At 39.6% G+C, this 24,467-nt stretch overlaps 1 long non-coding RNA gene across 1 annotated transcript; it reads right to left on the bottom strand.

The window, feature by feature from the left end:
- Positions 1 to 16,497: 16,497 nt before the first annotated feature.
- LOC146514968 (uncharacterized) lies at positions 16,498 to 23,586 on the bottom strand. Its single transcript, XR_014875106.1, has 2 exons — positions 20,727 to 23,586; positions 16,498 to 20,597 (listed from the first exon to the last, which is right to left on the bottom strand). It is a non-coding gene; the product is annotated as an uncharacterized LOC146514968 (long non-coding RNA).
- Between the last annotated feature and the right edge of the window lie 881 nt (positions 23,587 to 24,467).

Here is a 24,467-nt window from a genome sequence, read left to right as displayed (position 1 = left end):
TGATCAGGAATGTCAGCTATGTGAGCTGACCTGCAACTGCTCTTAATCCAAAGCTCTTCTATATGCCTTCATATTTCATGTCTCTCTGCTTTTCATTTTCTTCGTAATTCCACGTAACAAGTATTCTCCTTTGTGGCTCATTTTTATTCTTTCCTTTTAAGTTTTACATTTCCATGTTTCTCTCATGAAACCTGTCTGATTACTAATACACACATCTAATCTGACCTGCAAACACTTCTGATTTTATTGCTTTTTGTTTTCGCTCAATTACACAACTCTTTTTTACTCCACTCTTTCCTTCTCGTGCTTCAACTTCAGGGGTTTCAGTTTAATGTGTTCTTCTGTTTAATGGTTAGTGCTTTTCCTTTTTCTTCTTCACACTCATCTTTACTATGGAGACCACTTTTTCCCCCCAAAGATAACATCTGGCATACTTTAGTGAAGTAAGACATGCTTTTAGCAACACCTCACACACATTTTTCTGCAGGTCCTGCTCTTGTATGTCTGATATGTGTGGTATGTCCCAGCTTCAAAGGTAAGTTAGTTTTGTGTATTGAGGTGTGACAGGTGGTGATGCTGTAGAACAGGTTTTTATCTGTGTCACGTGGTTTTCTGGTTGGTTTCCAGTGTAACAATACAGGGTGGAGGTCATACGCGCACACATTCCAGCATACAATGGGATGTCACTCAGGCCTCTTGACTGCTAGTCACAATAGGATCTGCATACCAGTGTCTTGTCCTACGCTTTCAGCCCATACTTCAAAAATCACTGATGCAAATCAAAATGAGAATGAGCTTTATTTTTTGTACTGTTTTGGGTTTTTTTTTTTGCAAATTTATTCTTAAAAATCACAGTGATACTGATTTTACATTGTGCTCTGGTCATGCAGCAGGTTCCAGTGTCCTCTTTCAAAAAGCAAATTTTTCCATTTTTAATAAGTAGATTCATGTTACGACTCTGAATGAAGCAGAAATTGACATTTTTCATCGTAAAATGAAACTGCAACTTCACAAGATGTGATTTACTTTTACTATGTAAGCAGTAGCCTAGTGAAAGTTCTTCATCTTTGTATTATAATTCAGTAAAAAGGACTAGATGTTACAGTCCCTGATAATGCATTGCTTTAGATGGAGAGACTCTTGAGGGATGGCTGTTATGAGGAAAAGCAGCCCAGAAACTTTACCAGCAGCACACATCGTTGTGTGCATCAACTTTCGGTCTTTTCTCCAGGCTAATCTTCCTTGGTTAGGCTAGAGATCTGATCTAGATTAGATATTAAGATTTGGGACGTAGTGGACCTTGGATTCATCGGGTGTTTCAGCCATTATCACTAGACACCCTCACCCAAGGAGGCTCTGCCAGGGTTGATCAGGCCCTGGAGTGTGTCACTGGTTTATGTTAACTTGTTATTTCTTCTTCTTTCTTCTGTTTAGTTTTCTACAGTTTATTCTATCTATTCACTACAACTGAGCAATAATACTTACCTCTTTAGCATTTATGGAGTCTCACTTCTTCAAAGGGATAGAAAAGGTGATAGAGAGAAGTAAGACAAAAGGGACAAGATAGGAGAGAGCAGAGAGGGCCATTAACATTAACACAGCAGTGTTAAAATAGTAGTAACAGTAATTTCCCTGCATGTGCAAACTTATCTTTTTTGGAATCAGAATCAGAAAACTTAAAATTAATGCCTGAGGAAATAATGCAAAAAGCTGGCAATTTATTGTCCAAGCTGACGTGGTTGAAGTCACCCAAAATAGAATGAAGGCACTCGGGTGCTCAGTCTGTTACTGGGCCATGGCAGAGTGAACAGTGTCACATGCAGCTGTGGGGCTAGCAGAGGGAGCAGCATAAACAGCCACCATGGGTAAATTCCCTGGGCAAATAACACAGCCTGAGTTCGAGAGCGCACAGTTCAATGTCAGGGCAACAACTCCGCTCTTTCATTGCTATGTGAACAGGGTTACACCACCAGTTGTTAACAAGAATAGCAAGCCCCCCTCCTTTCTGATTTCCGCGGTGTGAATTCAACAAAAGTTCCATTATATTTGAACATAGTGAAAAACATTTTATACTGCTTTTTTTTTTTGGTTCTTTAGCCGTCAGAATTGTTGTCTGAAGACCAACAAGGATACCCAATGGATTTATTTTGCCAAATGGATCATCATGGCATTGCCGTATTGGTCCATTTGATCGACCTTTGTTTTTATTTTTTATTTTATTTTATTTTCAGTTGTTACAGACAGGACAGACATGAGTGAGGGATAGGAAAGGGAGAAAGAAAGAGGAAGGAAAAGAAAAACAGAAGGGGAGAGGGACAGTGAGAAAGGGGGAAAAAAATATCTCCGGGATCACCTGTTGAGAGAAAAAGAATAGAAAACAAGCAAAAAAAACCAAAGCAACATACTAAACACAACACCATCGCATTAATCTAGCTAAGTGTAAACAGCAGTAAATACTAAATATTGAATGTTGTTGTGCAGCACGCAGGACAGACAGCGCACAATGTGCTTTGAAGTAGCAGCCAAGAAAGGTGTGATTTAAGTCTACGAACAGTGAACACCCGTGTGCACACCTGTGTGGATCGGCGCACTTGTATTCAAATGGTTTCCCCATGTAATGGTCTGCAAGAGGATGTAGAGAGCCATAGCCCTGTCCCCCAGGGCATGAAGCAGGCATGGAGGAGATCCAGGCCCCAGACATCCAGAGGCCCCAGAGTGCAAGAGCCCAAGGAGGACCACCGGAGGGGCATCCGTGCCACCTTCATGGGAAGGGCTGAGGATCCCCAGACCGTAGCCACCGGGCAGAAGCTAGAGGGGGCTGCACCGGCGTGCCTGGTGGCTCCGCCGGCGGCCAGCTGTGCCAGAGTGATTTTATACTGCTACAACCTCAGCTAATCTTAGCACAACATACCAAAATGTCATAGACTGGTCCAACTGTGGCACAGTCACTTTTATATTGTCATTTCAGTAACAACATGGAATCCCTGAAGATGACAAAGAAGGACTTTAGGGCAAAATGTGTAAGTGGCTGGTGATTAGTTCCTCACAGGAGCTAGCAGAACTCAGTTGTAAAGAGGGTGCTGCAGCAAAATCCTCCTTGTGAGAATCCTCCATCTGGTCTCTACACTCATCACACCTGTTACCACCACTTGATTAAATGCATTACTGCAAGAAAAAATATTATTAAGATACATCTTCTAAACTGCAAACTTTATTTTGTTAGGTTGTGTTGACTGAATAATTTTGAGAAACTCCATCAACTTAATTTTTTATTTAATTTGAAATTAAATCCCAATTTTAATGGGTTTAAGGTGATATTCAAGGTGCAGTTAATTAAATCAGTTAGATAACTATGTGTTGCATGTTTAAGGTAAGTAACATTTGTTTTACAAATAACAGTTCTACTAAAGCAATGTTATGAGCAGTTTGTTTATGATGTTACACTCTTGTTGCAAATGTACCATACCACATGTAAGTAATGCTAATATTTAACACTGTATATAGTCATTCTGAACTTTAGCATAGAAGTGGATAATACTTATGAGAGCAAAGCACGATTAAAACGTTGCTTTTTAATTATATCTAATTTCAGTCACAGACTCTTTTTTGTTGTTTGTGTGTTTAAAAGTTAGAAGCCTTCAAACTGTGAATACTTCTGTGAGAAGGATACCTGCTATACATGATATTACACTGTAAATGACGTATTGTTCTTGATCTTAAGAGCTGTATGTATCATTATTACTTTTTTAACACATCAAGTTTTGTGAAATATTGTTGATATGATTTTGGCAGTAGCATCCTGGTATACACTATGTGAATGCCAGGACATTAAGACTTAACGTAAGCAATTTGCGCATAGATAAACATTATTTAACATTTTAAAAAATATATTAAATTATAACTGTGGTGGGTTATCTGTCTGCAGTTTTAAGCAAGTTTAAATTGTGAAGCCTGACATTTGTTTGTAATAATGGTTAACGTTTCTTACAGCAATTTTTCTGTATGTGTTATCTACAGATAGAAGAAGAGTTCAAGAGAATAACCACTGTAAGCTTTGAATCTACCTTCATGGCTAAACTTGACCATTGGACCCAAAAACTGATGGATGCAGTTTCATCAAGGCGTGAGAGTCAGGCAGGTTCCTGAGGTATGATAACTGTTTAGACTTTGGTTAACCTCAAAATGCAGTTTGTTGGCAGTCACCCATATAGTTTATACTCATTTCGATACTCTATTCTGTTTTTTTCTTGACAGCTATGATGGCATTTGAAACAACTTTTCCTAGATTATGAAGTGTCTGTGGTTTTCTCATCCACTTAATTTAAACTTCACTCACCCAGTCAAAGAAGAAGAAGTCCAGACCACAAAAAGTCATCACAGATTCATTTTGTTGGACAGTGATTGCTTAAGGTTTGCATAATTTATCCATTCTGTAGCAATATTTGTCACAGTCTTTACTTATATGCTAATCCAACTGTGTTTTGATATTTCTAAAGTATTATAAAGTAATCAAAAACAGAATAAGTGGAGACCCTAACTTTGATGAAAATACAGTTTTGCTCTATTTAAACTAATGTCAGTGTATAAGGCCTTAAAATTACATTATTATCAACAGTGTGACAAGATTTTTGTGTCAAGATAAAGTCGTTTTTCCTCTTTCCTCATGCACATATACAAACCAGATATGCAGTTTGAAATCAAACCTGTACAAGTGATACATTTCCTGGCCTCTGGAGGGCACCAACACCTCAACTAAACAACAAAGGTGGAATTTGAAAAGTGGTCATGTATTTGTTTGCTTGTTTGGCTTCTTTTGTTGGAGTCCAGATTGTACACCATGGTTTTTCTCCATGTACAGCACTTCTGTCTCTCTCCAGCATATCTGCCTGCCTGTGTTCCTGTATTTTAAAAAACTCATCCTGCTTTGAGATGTATTTAAGATTTATATGTCTCTCCGGTCCAGGAACTAAGGTTCCAAGGAAGTCTGTTCTGTGTCTGTGCACTACCTTTAATAGAGGTCCTGTTTGAGCACATTGGCATGGACCTCATTGAGCTGTTTCACTGGAGTGCACAAGGATATCGCATTGTATTAGTTCTGTTGGATTATTCAACTCAATATCCAGAAGCAGAAAGCAGCTAAAAAAGTTACGACTCTGAGTTAAGCAAAAAAAAGTTGAAAGGACTGTAAATAAACATTGATTGCAGCTGTGCAGTTGGGTCATTCTATTACAAGATCATAGTAGCATACAGAGCACTGACCTCTCAAAAGGATGGTTTGCTTGAGGTTCCTATTATATTAACACATCCTATAAGTAAATAAAGATGTATTCTGTCAAATCCTAAGTATCATAATCAGTCCTGAGCATGATGTCTCTCTTCCTTTTTTCCTTCAGCCTACACTGATAGTGAATTCATGCAATCAATTCCCTAGATATGCCTTCAGTGCAATCCAGTCTGTTCTTAGCATTGATTCTTACTTTTGGAACTGGATAGCTGAAACAAATCACTCTGTAACAGATGGTGAAGGTCAAGGGCCGAGGGTTCTCATGTGAAAAAAGCTCAGTGATACTTTTATAGTTAGCTTATCGTCTTTTTGGTGATCTGACAGAGTGTGAGCAGCAGTCCTGACAGATGCTGGGGGTCGTGGTCTCATGGCTTTCAGGACATTGTCTTGATAAATTTAATCTGCACTCAGTAATAGGCTTCTCTAGACTGCATTTTGTCTTTGAGTGTTGAACCACACAGTACATCGAATTAATAACTGTAACTGTCTGCGTGTGGATTGCAGTGCAAAGAGCACTTTTAGTGGTAAATAAGTTTAAATCAAAAAGAATTCAAACATCATTTCTGATTTTTTATTACATTATTCAGTTTAAATCAGTTTTATTGACATGGCACAAATTCACAACAAAAGCTGTCTTTATGCAATATAATTAAGAATCTGGAGGATGTCTGTCTCCTGAATAAAACTGTGAGCTGTGACCTCCCAAACTCTACTAACCACAAATGCACCAGCAGTCTGAGAGAAAAGTGCAATATTGGCATAAAACGATACCATGGAGTCTTTGTCTGAATCTGTATTATTGTAGGGTCTTTACATTATGATATAAAAGCAACTGTTGTGATTTGGCACTATGTAAATAAAATCAAATGGAATTTTTAATGAGATGGGATCTGGTCATTCAGGACTCTGCCAGTCAGTGAAAGGATTTCAAATTCAAATCTAGATGTAAAATTGAAGTTTGTATTCCCTGTTACTATTCTCACTGCACCCTTTCAGACACACCTAAATAAAGACTTTAAGGGAGTTTTTAGAAAAACTTGATAATAAATGTTGGCATACATAAATCAGTGTTTGTAATTAGTGTTGTTTAAAAAAATCCAATTGGGCATGCACAGAAAGTCTGAAGGGAGAAAGAAGTTAATGACATAATGTGTCATTCTAGACTAGAATAAAATATATAGATAAACTCAAGCAGCACACAGACAGTTTCTACAAATGTTAGCGAAAAATGGGTTGCTCTCAGAGGCTCAGTGAATTCCAGCATTGTACTGTGATAGCTTGTACCAATATGTCTTGTGTCTTCATCACAGCCTCACCAACTTCCTCTTTGCTTTATATTATTGCCACTAGATGGTGCTGTCAGCTGACTGTAAATATATGCTGCTTTTGTTTGTTCAGAGGAGGTTGGTTGCTGCAGCCATTGTTTGCATCTCAGCTGTTCTTCTTTTGTTTTCTGTTTGCATTTCTCTCCTCGTGTTGAACTTCACCGCATCTCACTTTCCCTTTAAAGCCAACTTTTTAAACAATCACCATTTGTCACCTTCATATGGTGTCATCACAGTGACAATAAAGGCATTGTGTGTGTGTGTGTGTGTGTGAGATGTGCACAGCTTCATAAAAGAAGAAAAAAAGCTGACCGACAGTCAGCAAACGGTCGGCACAGTGTATTGTGGGACATCCGACTGTTTCTCCTAAGGTGCTAAATTATATTCAAACAGCTCAATAACTGAGAACACCTTGTATTGCCACAATGTGGGCCTCTTGAAATAAAATCAATTACGTTCATGATTTATCAAATGAAATGTCAGTATCTTGAAGAAAAATGACAGAATTCGCCAAACACTGCCTGGACTCTAAGAGAACAGTGGTGTTTTTTTTTTATGAAACCTGCTCCTGTTACAGTGGTTGTAATTTATCTTCAATAAACAAGAAGCAATGGTGATCTGGATATGTCCCTGTAATAACTTTAACAACACAAAGGCCCTGTGGCATATCCATTTAGCGCACACACAGCACACACCAGATGTGATTTCTGTAGTATAGGAGTAGGCCTTTACTGTTATAATTTCTGAAATCTCTTTCTCGTTTTTTGGCTCTGGGTCCTCATGGATTCTGTCCTTGATGTCTCTTTCACATGACTCCTACTGTTTTACTTCACTAGCTCTCCTTTCCTTCATAATCAGCTTCTTTGTTCAGTTTAGTATTGTTTATTAAGCGTCTGAGCATATTGTATTTGGTTGCCAGAGTGTTTCCAAAGTAACCTACAACATAATTTGTCAGGACATTTGTCAAGGTTCTTTTTTATTGGAAAAATGATTGCAACATTTAAGTCTAACATAGACATGATATATAACTCATTCTCTAAGCTCACATTCTATGCACAAAGAGGTTTATACACAGCTTCTGATATATTTGTACAGTATTAACACTGATGAAGAACATTTCGAACAGGCTATAGACTTCTGTCGAAGAACAGAATGAATACTTTTGAAAGTCTCTTAGAATCTTCAGCAGTCTTCAGATTCCAGTAACAGGCTGAGGCTCGGATGGAACTCTGACTCATGTGTCTGTGAGCTGGAGATAGGAAAGAGGTGGGCTGCACAAACAAGAGTCTGAAAGGGAAACTGACAGAGAGCACAGATTAAAACCTTGTAGAGTGGAGGCTGGATTGGCTCCAGGGGCGGATGATTGGACTACTGATGTCTTTTTCTCATTATGGGATATAGTGTGTAGAATTTTGAGGTAAAAAAAAAAAAAAAAAAAAAAAAAAGGGAATTTAATTAATTTTGGAATTTTGTAACATGGCAAACTGTGGGACAAGTGAAGCACTGTGAACACTTTCCAGAAGCACTGTAAGTTTATCTAAAAATTGCCACAGCTATGAGTTGTTTTCTTGTTTTTGTTCTTTGCTAGAGAAAGAAATCAGCTTGTTTTTTGTTTTGGAATTAAAAATTTATTTCAAAGTTTTAAAGTGTCAGACTCAGTTTCATTAAGGCCGTACTGGGAAAATTGAATGTCAGTCATTATTGATCACTCAAAGTGCCCTTACACTTACAGGCCTATTACCCATTCACAGTGCACTTTATCAAGTTTATTTGTCATATACAACGGCATATCATTACTGGGATCAGAGAGGCTACTCTGGGCCTTCCTTCTGTAAAATCTAATTAGTTCCCAGAACTCAAAAAAATTGAGGAAACTTGTTGCCTCAAAAAAATTGAGTAAAGCTTAGCTAAAAATGACTAAATTAGAACAACTTATTTATTTTGAGTACTGTGTACAAGCTCATTTGTTCCCAGAACTCAAGAAAATTGGATCAAGTTTACGTAAGATGACCAAGTTAGGGCAACTTACTCATTTTGAGTACACTGTACAGCCTTGTTAGTTCAGAGAACTCAAAAAAATTAAGGAAACTCGTTGCCTCAAAAAAAACTAAGTAAAGCTTACTTAAGATGACTGTTAGGACAACTTATACAGTGCAAGTCTACAGTATTAAGAATAACTTGATATTTCTGACTGTACAATAATAATTGTTTACTTACTGACAAACATTTCAAGTTCAACTAAATGAAAAAACTATTTGTGGTAACCTGAATATGATTAAAAATAATTAACAACACTTTTTGTAATGATGTTAAAATGAGAAAAAACAGAATATTTTTCAGAAACTGATTTGATTCTTAATGGCTGTGCAATCATTATAACATAGAGTTTGCTTATGTTGTTAAATCAAGGCTAGATTTGACATTAATAGATGCCACAGATGTTCAAAAGCTGCCACAAAGCATGAAAAAAATGGACGTCTCCGAAAACGTCTGAGCATTTTTGCAAATATGTGATGTCTTGAAAAATCGAACAGATATTTGAACTTTACACAGCTACATTCTCGCCTGAAAATATCTTAAAAGTTTATTTTGTGACCCAGAAAAAATAATAAGTTTTTTAGCCGCGCTCCTCCACCATTGCCGCGCTTACAAGTAGGCTCCGACAAATGCATCCTCCTTTTCCCCAGACTACCCTTTCTGGGTCACAAAATAACCTTTTAAGATATATACAGGCGAGAATGTAGCTGTGTAATGCTCAAATATCTACTTAATTTATCAAAATATCACATATTTGCAAAAGTGCTTCCACGTTTTTGGAGAGCTCTGTTATCCACCAGCGCGATAGCTGACTGGGAGGTCAAGGCTCGATAGAGTCCGGGAGCACAGCTAACTCCTGGCTTATTGTTTTCAACCCCCTGCGGTCTTTTGCTACTCAGGTTAAACATGATATATATAGTTAGTTAGTTAGTTATGGCTATGGATTGAAAATACCCCCCACACCACACCACACCCCTGAAGAATTTTGTCTGGGCTCTTATCTCACTTTTTTATTTCAAACAATCAACAGAAAATTTCACAGACATAGTGTTATATAAGGTTTTTAAGGCTGTGGTGTTAATTTTTAAGTAACATGAGCCCAGCGGCAGCAGCAACGCTAGGCTAACACTAACTAGCTAGCAAGATTATAATCCTGGTGCTAAACTAAGAGAAGCCACAAAATCAGTTTGAATAAGAGTAAACATTTACTCACCAAGTCAGTGTATCAGGTAAAGATTCACAGCAATGACAATAATCTCTTGAGCTGACGCTTCTCCAGGTTTGCTCAACATATTACATAACAAATGCTGGCACCATGAACATGCGGACTGATCCCAGAGGGAGGAGGACTGTAGTCACGTGGCATTTTCAAAACACATCTTTCAGCCTTCCGCATTGAGAAGTAAAACTTCCCGCTTATTTAGTTTTTCTAAGTTAAGACAACTCAAATAAATTGAGTTTATCAGCGTTTTTGCATAAAAAAAGTACTTGTAAAAATTGAGTTCTAATAACAAATTGATAAAAATTGAGTTCAGCCTATTTAATATTTTTAATTAAACACAATATTACATTTTACAGTGTACAGCTGTTGGGGGCATGGTCTGTGACCCAGCTTTTTGAGATATTTAGAAATGTTGATGTCTTTTGGTAAAGTATTGTTTAGTTTGTGTGTTGTTAAGGTTGTAGTTCAGTTATTTTGTATGTTTGATTACTTATGAGTATTATTTTAGTTTTTAGTATTATTATTTAGTGTGTCTTAGTTGAGTCTGGTCTATGTTTCTTCTAGTTCTCCGTGTTTATGAGTCTATTCCTGTCTTCTGTGTAGTCTGTCTTGTCCCCTATTCAAGGTTCAAGGTTCAAGGTTCTCTATTTGTCACATGCATAGTTATACAAGTATAACACACAGTGAAATGTAACCTGACACGCTCCACAACATGTGCAAAAATGGGGGGGTAGAGGGGGGTAGAGGAAGAACATTATATATATATAGTATATACATTGGGTGAATGTGCAGTAGTAGCAGCAAGCAGGTGAATTCTGTACATTAATATGAATAGACATCTGACTATTTTACAGAATAGACAATATAAACATATTTAAGATTAAAGGAATTTGGAATGTACATTGTGCCTGGGTTTAGAGTGTTTGGAATGTTAATCTATGTTAATCTATGTTAATCGTGTAAGATATGCCCGTGTCTTCATCTATCGATGTTTCCTGTGTTATTTTGAAAGGTCTAGTGTTTCCATGTTCGCTGTGTTTAGTTTCACTTCCCTTGTAGCATCATGTTCATTTATGTCAGCCGTGTTTCTCCAGGTGTTTCCACTTCCCTCTTTACCCTTCTGTGTATTTAAGTCCTCTGTCTTCCTCTGTTCAGTGTCGGTGCGTCTGTTTTCCTCCCTCCCCGTCACGTCAGGTTTCAAGTGTTTCATGATTCTGTTCAGTTCATGTTCGTGCTTTTGATACAATCTGCTGCTTTCAGTTCATGTGCAGGAGGAGGAAAATAGTAAAGCAGTACTGTGATACAACTTTTGAGGAGTGTGTATATGGACATTACATTTACTTTTTTTCTACAAAAGGACCAGAGCAAGGGAGCGTGTGTCCACGACAGAAACAGCTGTTTTATATTGCTAACACAACTGCTGCTCTTTGCAAGGACATGTACAGACAGGAAGCTAATGCAGAGCTAGCCAAGAACACAGGGTAATGATAAAGCTGCCCATGTGACCCCAGTCCAGCAGCTAGACCCTGTGTGGTGCCCAAATTCTTTTGAACCCCTGAAAAAGGGGGACTATGTATAAAAACAAATTCCTAAACAGCTTATGTAATAATTTTGTTTCCCACTGAATTCAAGCTTCAGTCACAGAGCCCAAAGACACCCAGCCCAGGGCAAATACCACATTGTGTCTTCTGTAAAAACATGTACAGGTAATTCATTTCAATTCAATTTTATTTATACAGCGCCAAATCACAGCAACAGTCGCCTCAAGGTGCTTTATATTGTAAAGTAGACCCTACAATAATACGTACATACATAGAAACAGAGGCTACAAACCTCACTGGTCATCATTGCCATGCCTTGTACCATGTTGAAGATCAGGATCTGGCTAATGGGCTGGGCTTTTACATCACTCTGGACACTGGCTTTGTGTTACCGTGTTTTTGGTGCAGATATTTGTGCCAACAGTTTAATGCAGGTGTTTCTGTTCCAGGCACAGTTTATGCTTACTATGCTTACTTACTACGCTTGCTCTTGTCCTTTCTTGCAATAAAAATGACAGTGAAAATTTCATTTATATTGCACCTTCCAATACATGAAAACTCAATATGCTTAACACAGGAAATGAAGAAACTTTTTTAAAGTAGTAAAAGGATAAAACAGCACAAATGTAAAACAATTTTTAAAGGCAATTCTATAATGATAAAGGATAAACTAATTTCTCAGATTCAGTTTCAGATTTTTAAGTGATAGAAAACAGTTCTGGCAACATTGTTGATGTGATTATCGAAACTGAGATTACTATACTTAAATCACAAAATTACAAGAAAAATGTAGCTGTAATTAAAGTAATTAAAGTCAGGAACAGCATATTTTTTTTCTTGAGTGAAGGAAAATACAGTGAAACAATCTTTTCAAAGGACAATGTATGTCCTAGCAGGACTGTTGCATACATTGTTAGGACATAAAACCATATCCACATAGTATTACATAGTCAAAGACAGAGAAAAAGAGAATGCAGATGAAGCAGACAGAGTGACAAGTATAGATGTTTCCAGGTAGTCGTCTGCAATATGCTGTAATATTGTGAACTAGTGCATTAGCAGTAGTTTTTGATGTGAAATGTGTGGTGAGACTTAGAGTCTTACAGGGTAACTGTGGAATGCTACTTTGGTGCCATGAAGCCAGAATAAGCCACCAGAAAGAGGCTCTAATGCCACTTAATGGGCAATCGTGGTTTGTGTGTGTGAGTGTGTGTATGTGTGTGTGGGGAGTAGGTTGTTGAGGTCTGCTGACTCGTGGGCTTTTGTGGTGAAGGAGCATTAGTAAAAAGGAGAGGAAGCATTTGTGAATCATAAGAACTTCGCAATGGGATTTAAAACAGCACTGGATGTGTGGTCTGCTTCCATTAACGTGGCTGAATGGGTAGAGATCAAGTCATAAAGTTGGTTTGGGAGTGCATGTGTGTATGTGCTATGAAACAGGGTTATGAAAGTGTGTGTGTGTGTGTGTGTGTGTGTGTGTGTGTGTGTGTGTGTGTGTGTGTGTGTGTGTGTGTGTGTTAGTGTGTGTGTGTGTGTGTGTGTGTGTGTGTGTGTGTGTGTGTGTGTGTGTGTGGAGGTACAGGAGGACTGCTGACATCAATATAACAACATAAAATCATAAACAGCAGGGATAAAATGCCTCTTATCGATGACTTAAAAGATAAAGTGACCACAGGTAATTGGGTTGTCCAGGATTGGTTTACACCTTCATCTGCACTTTGAGCAGTTTAGTAAAAAAACAAACAAAAAAAGATCAATTTAAACGAGGCAGATTGTTTGCCATCTTATCTGAAAATCAGCAAGAAACCAAATACATTAATGGATACAAATGAGGAAATATTGTCCCGTAATGTGCTGAGATAAGAGGAAAAGCCATTAGAAAAGATTAAGTTGTATTTATTTCAAAACCAACTGGCCATGGGTGTGCTAAAATGCTTGTTTCTCAATTTAAAATGAACAATCATAGTCTGCAGTGAGTGAAGTCACTTAGGAAAACCATCAGATAACACATGGAAATGGGGTAAAATATAAATCTTCTGGCATCCTTACAGTTTGTGCTATTTATTCAGGTCCATATGATGGACAGCAGTCTAAGCAGAGATTCTCAGTACTTCATCTTTACTGCCACCTCCTCCAGCACTTCCAGGGAAACACTGGGGCATTCCGAAGCAAGCCAAGACGTTTTCTCTCTCATGTGGTGCTGTCTCATGTGACTCTGTCTCAAGGCCTCATCCAAGCCCTTGAAACTCTTCACCTGGTAGAAAGGTGAATTCCTCACATTATTTCAACTTCTCCCCGATGCAAACTTTACATTTTTTGGCTGGCAACTATGGCCTCAGAAAAATTCGTATTCCTGCTGCTTCACACTTGGTTACAAACTGCTCTAGTGAATCTTACAGTGCATCTGAGATGTATTCACAGCACTTCACTTGTTCTTTTTTGTCATATTGCAGCCTTATTTTTAAAAAAAAGAAGGTTAAAATCTTTTTTTCCCCTCTACATTCTACACACAATACCCAATAACAACAAGTGTCAAGTGTTTGCTTGAAATTCTTGCAAATATTTTCCAGAGGTGCACTGTTCCATCACGCTGCCTATGCTTCACCACTATTGGGCCAACACCTCCATCAGTGAAGGTGCAGGTGTTTGTCTGGGTTCTGAAAAATCAGCCTTCCTACAGCCATGAAGGCCTGTTTTTCAGACAGGCAGGTGATCATGGACCAATTGGACCTCCTGTAGATCCATCCATCCATCCATTCGCTTCCGCTTATCCTTTTCAGGGTCGCGGGGGGCGCTGGAGCCTATCCCAGCTGTCATAGGGCGAGAGGCGGGGTACACCCTGGACAGGTCGCCAGTCTGTCGCAGGGCCAACACACAGGGACAGACAACCATTCGCACTCACATTCACTCGCACATTCACACCTAATGGCAATTTGGATTTTTCCAATTAACCTATCCCCACAAGCTGCATGTCTTTGGACGGTGAGAGGAAGCCGGAGTACCCGGAGAGAACCCACGCAAACACGGGGAGAACATGCAAACTCCACACAGAAAGACCCCGGCCTGATGTTGGAATTGAACTCAGGACCTTCTTGCTGTGCGGCAACAGTGCTAGCCACCGTGCCACCGTGCTGCCCCTCCTCCTCCTGTAGATCATTGACACCAAATGGAGCTGGAAGATCAGCTGTTCATCTAGACTAAGCAGCTGTATGATGTGGTGGCCAGGTACCTACATCCCAGCCCCACGAAAGAGGAAGCTCACCTTCTGGACCTCATCGTCTTGGAGCAGTTTGTGGAGGGCCTCCAGGCTGCAGGGTGAGTGGGTCTGCTGCCACTGGCGCAGAAGACTGGATTTTTACGATGATGCTGGTGGGGGAACCCTTAGCGCTGTGGCCGGAGGAGCCAGTGGGGAGGCCACAAGTGGGAAATTGGTCGACCCCAGCCACAAGGATGAGGCTCCGTAGTGCATCGTCATTGCGCCCAGCCGTTGCAGAGCAGTGGCTGCTGTTCCTAAATAACCCTTTCTTTTCTGTTGTCTCTCTGCAGATTCCGGTGGATATGGATACTGCACGCCACCCACCATGAGCCGCAAACTGATCAAGGCAGGAGTCCTAGAGGTGAGGGCAGTTAAGACACATCCGTGAGAATGGCTGCTAATGGAAGTGGGACAGGTGTTCTGGTCTCCAGCCCTCAAAGAACCTCTCCCAGCTCAGGAGAAATGTACAGTGCCCTGATAATGTGCCAGTGGGATACAAGCTATGGCGGACTTGGGCTGTGAGCAGACCCTGTTCCACCTAACTCTGGTTTGGCCGGGGGCATTGCTGGAAGCAGAATGGGTGGAAATCAGATACGTAAATTAGGATATTCACAAATATCTAATAGTGCCAGTGAAAATTAAATGCCAGGACAAAACATATAGACTTAAGGCTATGGTTTAGGGATGCACCGATACCACTTTTTTGGAAACAAGTACGAGTACGAGTACTTGCATTTCAGTACTTGCCGATACCAATACCGAGTACTTAATAAAAACATAATTTAAATTTGCAGGTAACAGCTTTAGTCCTATAATTTAACAAAAAACAAACAAACAAGGGACTGGTTTGGAATTAAGAACATTTATTTAAAATGAAAAGCATGTTGTATGCAACGTATTACAGAATAAATAATTATAAAAAAAACAAAATTGAATTTTAAATTTGTTCGTCTGTTTCTCTGTTTAGAAGTCTCACTAGCACAGTCACAGCTGGGATGACATCAGAGGCTAGTGCCTCGTAGCTGCTCACTTTTTTAGTTAGTTCCTCAAAGGGGGCGAGGATGGCAACAGTCGTCTCCATAAGAGCCCATTGGTGAGCGGGGAGATAGTCAGGGAGTTCATGCTCGGACACGCCCAGCACTCGCTTTTGCTCAATGAGGGACTGGAGCATTTTGCTGGTGGTGCCCATCCTGTCAGGTGTGTCAGCAGGTGAACCAGCTGCCACAAGTTACTGCTGATGGAGAGTCAGTTTGAGCGCATGGACCACCTGTAAAATGGCCATTTTACAAGAGTGCACGTGGACATTGCTTAATATTAGTTATGTATTATAAACTATACTATATTAGTGCTGGACCTAAATAAAGAAAACTGGGAGGAAGGTTTAAGCCCAGGGAAAAATTTAACTGACACATAGGTGGCCTAACTTAGGTTGGATGGCTACCGAGCCTAAGTCTATGGTATGCGGTGGACTGTGGTCTGTGGCTTGACTACAGGAAAGGGTGGTGCAGTGGGTTCAGGGGATAGTTCCAGGGGAGGCTGGCCGACTAGAGCTAGGACAACTAGAACTAGTGCTCATTATTTCAGCCATGTCGGAGCAACCAAAGGGGTGGGCTGAGAAGAGTAACATGGCAAAGCTACATAAAATGTGTACTGTTCCACAACACAGCCTATGCATCAGTTTCTTTTGTATCACAGATGCTACAAACTTGGGACCCCCCTTTGTGTGCAGTTTCTGTCATTCTCTCTCCTCAAGCTCCATCAGGTTGAATGGGGTGATAAATTTTGTAACACTTGTGGCAACTCAGTTGTAAAGAGAGTGCAGCAGCTGAAACCTCCTTCTGGTTGATCTGTGCTCTAGCAGTTTGCTGTGGTCACCAGTATTTTACATGAAAGATCTTGATTTTCTGTAATAAATAAATTACCCCAGGTCGTGAACAGCATTTCTTACACAGCATGTCTCTTTAAACACGACTGGTTTAGTTAATGCCAAAAACTTAATTTTGGCCTCATCTACTCCACAGCATTTTCCCCTAAGGCTTCTCTGAATCATTTAGATGTTCACAGGCAAATTTAGATTAGTCCTGTACTTGAGCCTTCTTGAGCAGTAGGACCTTACATACACTAACTTTTAGAATCACCAGTTAACACTAACAGAATGTCTTTGGACTGTGGGAGAAAGCCAGAGTACCTGAAGAGAACCCATCCAAACATGCAAACTCCACACAGTAAGGCCCTGGTGAGGTGGTGGAGTTGAACTCAGTATCTTCTTGCTGTGAGGAAACTGTGCTAACCACTGCCACTGTGCTGGCCCTCAACTGAATGCTTTAAAATATTTGCTCAAAAGAAAATGAGAGAGGAGATGAGAGAACAAGCATTTAACTAAAACATCTAAAGCAATCTGAAATTGCTTTTTCAAAAACATAGGGAAAAAAGCTAGACCTGGAGCTAAAGTGCATGAAAATGAAGCACTGAAATTTTTTTGAAACCACCAGTTAAATGCAGGCTGTTTCTGATTGGTGGCAGTTTTTTTTAACACCCCCTCTGCCCCAAACATACCCACAAACACACACATATATAAACAGGTACATGTCCCCGAACTATAATGTGTGCATACACATTCAGTGATGTGGTGAATTGCCTTCAGTTTGACGTGTGTGAGATTTCACAGTATAAGATTTGACTGTAGCAAATGGTTACAGGCTTGTTACGTGAATATGTGCCTTGATCATTAAATCATATTGCCCTATGTATATGTGCTGCTGTTCTGTGTGGCCTTTGACCACAGCACAACAAACCACCATGGGTTTTTTTTTGTGTTGTCAGAAATTGTTGTGGGACTGAAATATATGTTTTGAAGTTATAACTGGAAACAGCCAGCGGGAATAGTGCACAAAGAGGAAGAGGATGCAGGAAGACATGAGTATAGGAGGCTGAGGTTGGGATATACAGTCAAATATGAAATAAATGAAGATGATCCTGGTGGGCATTAAGAACATTAGATGATGTAGTCTGTGAGAAGAGGAAGAGATAGGCAGTAAGAGCTCTGGATGACGGAGATGCTGATGTTAATTGGTAGATAGAGGGGGAAGGGGCAAAGCTAAAAAAGGAAAGAAGCGGATATAAAAAGGAAAGATGTCAAGTCATAGGAAGGCTTTTACGGAGCACAAAGATTGCTGGTGAAACTCCTTTGCAGAGATAACATGATTATTAGATAATATTACAGATATTACAACAAAAATATCACAAGATAAATTTAATGGAAGAATGTGTATAAACTAACATCTGAATCAAAGACACAACATCGTGAAAGCTATCTGTTATTACAAAAACAAAAGGCTAAAGAAAAAGGACGGACTTATAGACAACAATGGGATGAACTGTGCATTTCCACTTGAAATCAGTGTGTATTTCAGTCTTGATACCAGTGTGGAATCTCATTGTTGTAGTTAAAACATTAACAGCTGACACCTGATTACCTAACACTTTCTTCTCATTTTTGACCTGCTAATACTTTTTCTGGGGTTTGTTCTGTCCATCAAAGCCATTTCCAAGTGCTCTCCCATGCTCTCGCTCTCAAATTCACACACATTTGAAAAGCACTCATGCCGAACATGAGCATCTCTATTTTAGGTATTTTATGGTTTAGTTAGCATTTTTATAGTGTACTACATCAGGTAGATAGGCTTGGGCTACCAGGTTTCATTAGGATGCACAGTTACGTATCATCTGTGTAACATCTGTATGAAGAAAAAAGGAAGTGGTCCATGAGTACATGTGTCTGTGTTTTGATTTTTAAAGATTTGTTTGTGGTCTGGTCCTTAAAAACCTTCTTAATGGCTAAAGGCTAATGGGTTATACTGCCAGGGGCACAGCACGGTCTGTAATGGTGTAATAGCGTAATTTTGTGTGTGTGTGTGTGTGTGTGTGTGTGTGTGTGTGCGCACGTGCATGTTGTGCTTGTATGTGTTGTTTTTCATAGAACAAATAGGGACATTACTTTCCTAAATGGACTCATCTGTCCTTCAGCTCTGTGAGTCCACAGATAGAGGGTGAAATAATTCAATAGGGAGGACATAAATATATTTGTTAGGTCTAAAATGAATATTAAGAAAGCTAACCAGACTGAAAGGAGAATTTGTAGCTTTATCTCACTCCCAACTATCTGCATCAGTTTATAGCTGCACTGTGACACTCCCAGTCTAGTGGCCCACCAGAGGTAATACTGCTCAGTTGTTATGGGCTGAAGCTATGGATAATGTACCATAACTACTGTCTTTATTAGGTATAACTTTTTGGAATAGATTTTGAGTGTCTGCAACAGAGTGAGATGTGAAGATTTATGATAAACAAACATGAAAGCATATGACAGACTGGGGAGACAAAGGATGAAACACAAGGAGAAGAACATGGGAACAGACGAAACCCAGAGACAAGGAGGGCGAGTAAGCAAGAGACACAGAGTAAGACACAAATGGGAAAACAAACATGGGACAGAGAGGGAATAAATACATGACTGAGGAAACATACACAGAGGACATGACAGACTGTCACAGGAGACACGGGGATGAGACAAGGACAAGAAAACATAATAATTGAATAGTTGGTTGAGTCAGCGTGTATTAAATAAGTTGATAGGTTTGGATGGAGTTTGACTGGCCCATTCTTTTTATGGACAAGTTGACAAGCAATACACCAAAAGACAAGCACACAGTTTAAAGGAGCCAGTATGGCACAACAAAGCAGATGCTATGAGGCCAGAGCCAAGATTAAAAACTGAACTAAGTACTGTCAGCATACTGTCATCATCATTTCATCATCTTTAAGGTTTTATTCCTGCTGCTTGAAATAAAAAATGATAAGAAGAAGAATTCCAGTTGCACAGGTGTTTGATTTCAGTACTCAGTATTCTGTGTCTTCAACCTTTAGGAAGCACATAATGTTTGATGTTTTCTATTTATAGTTATATGAATTTTACTATAAAATATAATAAATAACAATTAAAATGTGCGGTTATCAAGTGATGCCCTCAGTGTGTTTCAAGAGTCTAGCAACACCCCTGTTATTGCAAAACATACTGCAGGCCTGTGTTGTGTGTGTGTGTGTGTGTGTGTGTGTGTGTGTGTGTGTGTGTGTGTGTGTGTGTGTGTGTGTGTGTAAGAACATGACAGAGGTGCTGAAAGACCTAAAAACAGAGAGGTTTGTTTCTATCCATCTATCATGAAACCACAGCCTGGTCACATGCTCTACATTAACCAGCCATTAGGAATCAATGGCTCATCCATAATGCATTATGGTCATAGGTACATTAAGAAGTCATGACATTAACATCTGATTGATTTCATCAGAATGGGTGGCACCAAACCCTTTTAGCCCAAAACCTAAGTGGAATAAATATAGATATATAGTGATTTTCAGTAAGAACAAGCTAAAATTAAATTAAATTAAATTAAAACAAAAAACAGGTGCACAGCTTACAATATGACATTAGCAAAGACAATTTTTCTTTTCTTTTCTTCCTCTTAATTTTTCAAAAGCCAGAAGCCTAGCAAAAGAAACAGAAACAGGAAATTCTACTAATGTGTGATTTAAATTTAAATTTAATTTAATTCAAATTTTAAAAACTCCTCCTTAGAAAAATAATAAAGGTGAAACAACACCAAAAAGTCAATAATACAAATACCTAAGACTCATAATACACTAAAATTATCAAGGCTAATGGGCAGGTAGGACTCAGATGCAGGGTTTAGAAGACCACAGTTCAGGGCTTTTATTTCCAGTGAATAGATATTTACACCGTGAACAATGCAACAGGGGAATAGTGCTCCAGGCGGGTCCAGGGAGGTAGGGAATCCACACATTCAATATTTACAGGTAACACTCGCTCTCAAACTCAGCGTCAAGCTCAGCACACCACAGAAGAGAATCCGGGGATCTGTACAGAGTAAAACACATGGTAAGAATTTGTGAGACACGAGAGGCAGAACAGAACACACACACAGAAGTAAGAGCCAGTGTTTAACTGAGTAGTTCAATGATGCAAAGCATGACTATCAGCTACTACCTTAAGTAGTGGCTCCCAGATCCGACCTTCAGGAATGGGTGGTTGATTGTTGCATTGAGTCTCGCCCACAAACACAGACACAAACAAACAAGCACACAGAGGAAAAAAATCAAGGGGGAGAAATATAAAGAAGACAAACCTGGAGGACTGAGGGACAATGACAACAATAAGGTATCAAAAACTCCATCCATCTATCGATCCATACGTCCATTTTTTTTTCTGATACTCATCCAGGGTTGGGTTGGGTAGGTAGAAGCCTAAGCAAGGACGCCCAGACCTTCCTCTCCCCAGCGAACTATTCCAGCTTATCGGGGGGAAACACCAAGGCTTTCCCAGGCCAGCTGAGAGATCTAATATCTCAAACCTGTCCTGGTTCTGTCCTGGGGCCACCTTCCAGTATGATATTCCCAGAGCACCTCAATCAGGAGTTGCCCAGAAGCCATCCTAGTCAGATGTCTGAACCTCTTCAACTGGCTCCTTTCGATGTGGAAGTGCAGTAGCTCTAATCTGACCCTCTATTGAATGACTGCACTCTTCATCCTATCTCTAAGAGAGAAACCAGCAATCCTGACTAAGCTCATATCTGCATCTTGTATCAGCAATCTCATTCTTTCAGTTGCTACTCAGAGCTAATGACCATAGGTGAGGGTGAAGATATAGATTGACCAGTAAATCAACAGCTTTATTTTTATGCTCAGGTCTTTCTTCAACAGAAAAGACTGGTGCAACATCTACATCAGACTTGGCTCCAATCTGTCTCTCAATCTCCTGCTCTCCTCCCCCTCACTCGTAAGCGAGAGATCCAACAAGATCCAACTTTTTGCAGCAATGTGGGCCTAGTCTTGCAATGGTTATACAGTGACTGAAAGGCTCATATCAGTGGACCCCCCACAGGGTTTCCCAAGAGATGCAGTTCAGTGTCTTCTCCAAGTCCACAAAACACATGTATACTGGATGGGCGAACTCCCATGCATATTTGAATATCCCGGAGAGGATAAAGAACTGGTTTACATTCCTCAACTAAGATGAAAATGACATCGTTCCTCCTTAATCTGAGGTTTGACTAATTAGCTCTCCTTTCCTGTACCCTACTATAGAGCTTCCTATCAGTAAAACAGAGTGGTGGTAACAAAATTAGTTAATTTTATTATTTCTAGGCTGAACTATTATAATTGATTATTATTGGGTTGCCTTAAAAATCACTAAAACCCTTGATCCAAAATGTTGCACTAAGAGAACTGAAATAGACTAGGAAGAGAAGAGTATATTTCTATACGGGCTTCTCTTCATTGGCTCCCTGGTAAATCCAGAATAGAAATTAAAATCCTACTTCTTGCATACAAGGCCTTGAATAATCAGGCTTAATCTAATCTAAAAGACCTCATGGTATCACCCCAGTAAAGCACTTTTCTCTCAGACTGCAAGCTTACTTGTGGTGCTTTTGGGTATTAAAAGGAGAATGGCGGGCAGAGCCTTCAGCTTCCTGGCTTCCTTCTGTGAAACCAGCTTCCAGTTTGAATTCACAAGACAAAAACCCTCTCTACTACACTACTCTAAGAATAGGGTTAAAAACTTCCTTTTTAATAAAGTATATAGTTAGGACTGGATCAGGTGACCCTAAATTGTCACTTATAGCTTTTTTCCCCCATTAGTACCTACTCAGGTGGGTTCGGCATGGCTTGACACAGTTTTTAGGGTTTTCCATTAGATAATAGTCCCTCATACCAGCTACTTTTTTAATAGCTACTTGAAGTGGTTTGAACGATCCAAAAAATGTGACATTCACAGCCTACATGCCGGCTAGTCAGTGACGTCACTTGATGAGTCATGAGAGCGTGTCTTTGAGAAAAATCAAACCACCACTTTTGAAACTCGGCAATGAAGGAAACAGCTGCACAAAAACAACACTGTGGTCATCGAGCCTGACCAAAAACAACAGACCAAGCAGCAGGTATACCGTTGCCTCAACATCCACCTTTGTTGTGGCATTCACGTTGCTGTAACGAGCCAATACACATTAGATGGTACTCGATTGTAATGGAAGACAAGTCGAACTGACTCGACTTGTTTTTAAATGCGAGTAAAATGGGCAATAAGTATGCTTTCAATTCTTTTGCATTCACTTCATGTCTGGAAATTTGCTTCATAGCTGCAATGAATCCACTCTTTTAAGAGCAAGACAGATATTGAGGTTGTCCTGTAAGGCCAGAAGAACTCCTGTTGGTAAAATAAAAACACAAATAAAATTCTGCTACATGCCTTAGTCTGTGCCACAGTCTGTTATCCAATCTGGCATCCAGTACTTTACTGAGACAGTGAGACCTGTGGTTGTGCCTGCAAAGCAGAACTCTCCATCCCTTCACTGGCCATAAGCTCTCTTTGAAAGTATTTTGGACATTAAAAGATACACTATAGCTTCACAGAAATTCATCACACTCATGATTATTGCATGAACTGGTGCTGCACTTTTCCTCCAGAGTTGTACTCTTCACCATTTTTAGCGTCCATACCAATAACAGACCAGTTGAGCATTGAGATACTGCCTATGGAGGTCAGGCTTCCCAACACTCACATGCACTGCCCTGCCTATAGTTGTTGTTGAGATATTTTGATCAGAATTTATATCATTGATACTCTATAAAAGAGAGAGAAAATTAATTTCATAAATGATACTGAGATTTGATAAAGATTTATTCCAACCAGCTTGTTTTTAAAAAATATCTTTTTGACCTCCTTTATATCTATGAAAAAATAGATATGGATTAACAACTTCTTCCTCAGTGGACCAGTTATCAATGCCTGAGATCAGTTGTGTACCACTCCAGCTGAAGTGCAGGATGATACAGGATGCATCATCATTCTGTTTTGTCTGCCCCTGATATCAATTGTGAGTATACGTGGAATATATTGATATACAAATATACACCACTCCTAATTTTTTCAAATTTTATACACATACCAGTGAACATGACTGTGCCATCAGGTAGACAGAGCCCACTAGAGACACTGTGGTGGCTCCCACACAAACTCTTCCCCCTCTGTGTAAATTTGCCATCTGTACATAAAACTAGTGATAGGTCTCAAACAGTCATTAAAATGGATATCCTCCTTATGAGTCCTTTTAATATTACAGGCCAAGTGACTATGAGATAAAAGTCACATTTTCAACTGATATCCCTGGATGGAGGAAAACTGATTGACAATCAGTTTGATAAGCTGTGATTAAACTGAGACAGAGGAAAACATGAATGGAAGAATAATGGTCAGCAAGCTCATTGCTCTACATTAACATTCACGAGATGCTTTGTACAGACCGTTTATTGTTGAGTGAGAGTGTGTGGAGAACAGAATATGGGGGTAATTTGTGTGGACACATTTCCAGGTGAACTGTGATTTCCACAGGACATGATCTGCAGGCGAGGAGAATCTGTGTAATATCTCCTTGGGATCCAACACGTATGCAGACACATACACTTACACGTAGATCACAGTATACATTATGTTAGAAAGGAAAACTAAGCCTGTATGATCCCACAGCTACACTCTGTCATTCAGGGACCTCTAGTGGTCACATAATGCTATAGTTTCAGTAAGGCCAAACAGGGAGCGCTGTGACTCAGTGGTCACAGCACAGCTGCCTCAAAGGCCAGCTTTCATCCACCTAACCAAACCTTTACTCCTGCACCGTCACCTGAGAAAGAGTAGCTGCTCATTTTACAACAGTTCGAGAGCTTGATGGAG

This window comes from Neolamprologus multifasciatus, chromosome 7 (assembly GCF_963576455.1).
Source record: "Neolamprologus multifasciatus chromosome 7, fNeoMul1.2, whole genome shotgun sequence".
Classification (NCBI taxonomy): Eukaryota; Metazoa; Chordata; class Actinopteri; order Cichliformes; family Cichlidae; genus Neolamprologus; species Neolamprologus multifasciatus.
The sequence above is the reverse complement of the archived record's forward strand: the minus strand, read 5'-3'. Positions and strand labels throughout refer to the sequence as shown.